Here is a 5,134-nt window from a genome sequence, read left to right on the forward strand (position 1 = left end):
AATCCCTCCCTTGGATACCACTTCCTTGAAGAAGCCATTTTGACCATCAATTTCCCATTTAAACGAGACGTCCTTTAAAAATGCATGCCCTCTGGGAGTCAGGCATCTGTGAGCCAAGTGTACCTCATTGATGCACTTAGAACACCTTGACGTTGATGACCCTGGATTGCCCCTTGAACTGTGAGCTCTGTGGAAGCAGAGATCACCACGCACACACACACACACACACACGCACACACACACACACATACACACACACACACTCTAAGAGTAAGTCTCCATGCTTATTACTAGTTCGGGTGCTGTAACACTGCACAATGAAAGATAGTTAGTAGGCGTCATAGTTCTACTGCATTTATGTAGCCTCAGATGAAAGCCAGCACAGAAGCCGGTGCTAGTCTGCAGTGCTCTGGCTGCTGAGTGACTGTCAAACACTCTTTAATCCAGGCTCTATAGTCCTGCATCTGAGAGCACAGACTTCTTCTTTTTTTTTTTTTTTTTTTTTTGCTGGCCACCTCTGGTGTTCCAGCCAGGGCTCCAGCAAACCTGGTTACATGGCTTCCTTGCTCCTGTCCTTGCTGATCTAGCATGTCCGTTGGGTTGCCCTGTGCCAAATCTTGTTCTGACCTGCTGTCTCAGATACCAGAAAAGAAAGCTCTAGGATAAGCACCCTCTCTCCCTCCCTCCTCCCTGACACAGGTCAGATCCTTTAAGAACACACTGAGAAGAGGATTATTTAAAATTCCTTCTCTGAATGGACACTTGTGTCTGAACACCTGTTCTCATCCCTTCTCTTCCAGGAGCCCCAGCCCGGTTCCTCACTGCATACCACCAGATACCCAGACAGCCTCCTCTGAGGGGCTCAGACAAAAGATTGATGTGGAGGTGGCCACACTTCAGCCACCTTCTTGAAGGAGTGGAGTTGTATCATCTTTATCTGAATACCTGGGGTTAATTCAAGGGACCCACAACACATTCTCCCTTACAGATGCACTCTGGCTAGCTCACAGTTCTCCCGATGGTCCAACTGCAAAAAGATCCACACAGAGGACCATCTTCCCAGGATTAAAAACCCTGGGAAGATGGTCCCATCTCTCCAGAATGTGTTCTTCCCACCCCATGTGCAGAAATATCAAGTGGTGGAACCCAACCCACAATTCTGTGGACCTAACTTTGACCCAGAAACCACCCCCTCCCCCCGGGGCACATATCCTAGACTAAGGAAGCTCCGAAGGGCTTTGTTGGAAAATCAGCGGAGGAGTCTCGTTCCTCAGTGTAGTCTAAACCCAATCACAGACAAACATAGTGCCCTGAGCAGGAACTCTGAGAGCAGGTAAGCAGGGCTTCGGGGTAGCTCTGTGGGGGTGGGGTATAGTTTTCTGGTCAACTCGACATAGGCTGAAGTTATTTGGGAAGAGGGACCTTTCGATTGAGAAAACGCCTCGACCAGATTGGCCTAGGGCAAGCCAATGGAGCATTTTCTTGATTAATTATTGATGTGGGAGGGCCCAGCCCGTTGTGGAGGGTACCACTCCAGGGTAGATGCTCCTAGATGGTAGGGGAAAGCCAGCTGAGCGAGTCATGAGGAGAAAGTCAGTAAGTGTTGCTCTTCTGAGGCCTGTGCATCAGTTTTCACTTCGATGAAGTCCTCGAGTCTCACTAAGCATGAGCTCAGAGTTCTAAGCTGAAATAAACCTTATCCTCTCGAACCTCCTTTTGGTCATGGTGTTTCGTCGCAGCAATAGAAACCTTAACCGAGACACTGTTCTCCTAAGTCATGTGACCTTGGTCATACGTCTTCGCCTGTTCCTGCCACGTCTCTTTCTTTATCGTATGATGACAGCAGCATCCAGGCCTTAAAGAGTTAAAACGTTTACAGAGCTGAACTTTGCAAACAAGGAACAGCAAGGGCTCTCTCTACAGGTTTTTTTTACCGGTGTAGACAGGTCAACCACGCTTGTGCTGAGCTAGCAAACAATTGCTGGTGCAGACACAGGGACGTTTGCAGACATCATGGAAGAACAAGCACTAACTCCCAGAGATGGTGCGATCTGGAAATATTTTTTCAAAATGAGTCATGAGGGAGTCTCAGTGTGCAGTTAGCACAGGAAGTTCTCCTTAGCGATGTGAAATCTACAAGTTTCTGTGAGGTGTGAAGAGATTTCTCTTGTTATCTCTGCATTTTGTCTGAAGCCCTCAAAGTGAAAACACTGAATAGTAAGTCCTTCCCTCCCCAGGCTACAGGGACCTGCTGGGTGGGTACCTGTGTTTGAATATGATTGGCTCACTACTAAGCGGTGTGGCCTTTTGGAGTAGGTGTGGCCTTTAGAGTGGGTGTGGCCTTTTGGTGTGGGTGTGGCCTTTAGGAGTGGGGGTAGTCTTGTTGGAGGAAGTGTTTCACGGTGAGGGTGGGCTTTGAGACCTTCCTCTGAAGTGGAAGTTTCTGGTTGTGTCATGCAATGCAGACTCACATGGTGTTTTGCTGAGGCAAGACCTGTGGGAAGACATGATGTTTGGAGAGAGTATAAATAGGACTCAGTGGACAGTGACGGGGGGGGGGGGGGGGGTTTCACATAACCAGCCTTGCAGCACTTCATTGATCCTGCGTCTTTGCTTTGTTGAGAGAGGCAGAGCCGAGAACTTCTCCTGGCATCATGGCTGCTTCTGGTCACTTCACTGACTTGTGCTGCCCCAGCTCCAACACCTGGAAACCAAAGTCAACAAAACAGGCTGAAGTCAAGAAGAGTGAAGAGACCCTCATGAGGCTAGACCCTCCTTCTCCATGGTGAGATCTAAGAGGCGAGTTATGACCCAGACTTTGCAGGATAGAGGATCTCAATTTTCCTAAAGCAGTAAACCTTTAATACAGTTCCTCGTGCTGTGGTGATTCCCCAACCATAATATTATTTTTGTTGCCTCTTTATAACAGTAACTTTGCTACTGTTATGAATCATAATGTAAATATTTGTGTTTTCTGATGGTCTTAGGTGACCCGTGTGAGAAAGTCATTTGACCCCTCAAAAGGGTTGCAACCAACAGGCTGAGAACCACTGCTGTAGCATCTTTCAATAATCACAAAAGCTTTGGTATGTCCACCATAACACTTGGTTTCCTTACCTGAAGATAATTAAACTTTAGTTAAAAAAAGAAAAACAAAAACAAGCAAACAAACAAACAAAACAAGAGGAAAGGTTAAGGTCTGTTCTCAAGGTCGTCCTGGCAGAGAAAATGAAGCAATTTTTTGTTTGTTGATGTTAGACTGAAAAGCATTCAGAATATACTGTTATTTTTGTTTTTAACGCCAAAGTATGGCCTCAACAGGCCTTCTCTATCAACTGAAGGCTCTTGGTGGTGCTGCTCTGGCCTGACATAAATGCACTGTAAGATCCAAGTTTAACCTATAAGCCCCACCAACCAGAACCAGGTAACTTTCTGGGGTGCTGGGAGTTGTAGTTCTTGGAAAATAACAAAGCCACACGGGAAAATATGGTGGCCTTATGGGTTTTCCTTGAAGGTCCCTGTAATGTGTCTCGTGTCTCGGGGCTACTCAGCTAGGAATTCCAGGGAGTTTTCCTGAACAAAGTGCATCCTGGTCAGTATTTAATTAAAGCTTGCTTCAAATTTGGCTCAAAGTTGTGAAACTGGTTTTTCTCAGGATTCATCATTAACATTTGGAGGCCCCAGAGAGATAAGAAAAAAATTCCACTACAAATTTTGGAGCTAGACTCTCCACTCCAGTGCCAGGGGGACCCCCCCCCAAAAAAAACCCCACATATCCAGAAGAGAGAGAGAGAGAGAGAGAGAGAGAGAGAGAGAGAGAGACCATGCTCAAAAACAAGGAACTAGCAAGCATTTTTTTTAGAAACCTTTTTAAGCTAGCTTCCTTCTACACTTTCTGCCTGGTTTCTAGATTCTGGTTATGGGGTAAACTATCTGGGAATGGGGAGGACCTGATGAGGTCTGTGCACCCCATGGCCCAGGGGTTAACTCTGGTTATTTGAAGAGTTCAGCCAGAACCATTCGATTTTCTCTCCTGACCTTGAAGCCTTAAGGATGTCCTGGTGAGTACGGGAGTTGAAGTACAAAGTTTCATTATTAGAGTGGGCTGGCTGGTCACAGGATTCCAATGTCTAGGCAGCACTGTTGTAAAAATATAAAAAATAATAAATTGTATCGGTGTCTTTTACCCCACTAGGTCATCACTGCAGTGCCCCAAGATATCTGTTAGATATCTTGGCGGAAACACATCCCAGCCACACTTTCCTACACTCAAACCCCCACATAAAAGAACACACTACACAATAATCTTAGATCCAATTGGTAAGATATAATTGCCACTTAAACATACAAAGCCCAATACCATCCATCCCTTGAGAAGATTAATAACAACCTGTAAATACACAGAGCAGAATCTTAACATCACCTGCCATGGCTTCTCCCCTCTCTCCGTCTCCCTTCTCCTCCTCTCTCCCTTAGTCTCCTCCTCTTCCTTCAAACTTCTCTCCCACCCATCCTTCCTTCTCCTCCAATGACAGGCCTCCTTCTATCCTGTACCTGCCTCACCTGTGACATCATCCTACACAGCACAACAGAGATAAGGAATTATAGAGACATTCCAAGGCACGGGACCCAAGCTGAGAGTTTGGTTAGACCCGGAGCAGAGGAGTAGAAGGGCTAGGGGTGGGGTGAGGATGATGTCAGGGCTGAAAGAAGGCAGTAGGAAAATCTCTCTTGACCAAACCAGTAGACCTCTGAAGCAGCTGTTATCTCTGTTGCCTTTGTTTTGTGTCTTGTCTTATGACTGGCTTATCTTTGTGTATTACCACTTGGTGCAGCTAAATTAGATGAATGAACACGACTGACAAGAAGCTGGTGCTGGATGTGAAAATGATCTGGCTGCCACATCTGTCGCCCCAGTGATCACCAGGGTTGATTTGGGTGGTCTGGCTGGCTAGGCCGGTGTCCTCACTGCTCCATGCCTGTTTCTCCTGAAGCTACGCTCTCCTTCCCCAAACAGAGGAGGACCAGTCTTTGGTCAAGGGTATTCGAGTAGCTGGCCTCCCCATTGGAACTTCCAAACAAGCTCTGAAGAAGTTGGTGCTGCTCTTAGGTCACTCCTAAAGCAGCAGAGCTT

This window comes from Rattus norvegicus, chromosome 7 (assembly GCF_021556685.1).
Source record: "Rattus norvegicus strain SHRSP/BbbUtx chromosome 7, alternate assembly SHRSP_T2T, whole genome shotgun sequence".
Classification (NCBI taxonomy): Eukaryota; Metazoa; Chordata; class Mammalia; order Rodentia; family Muridae; genus Rattus; species Rattus norvegicus.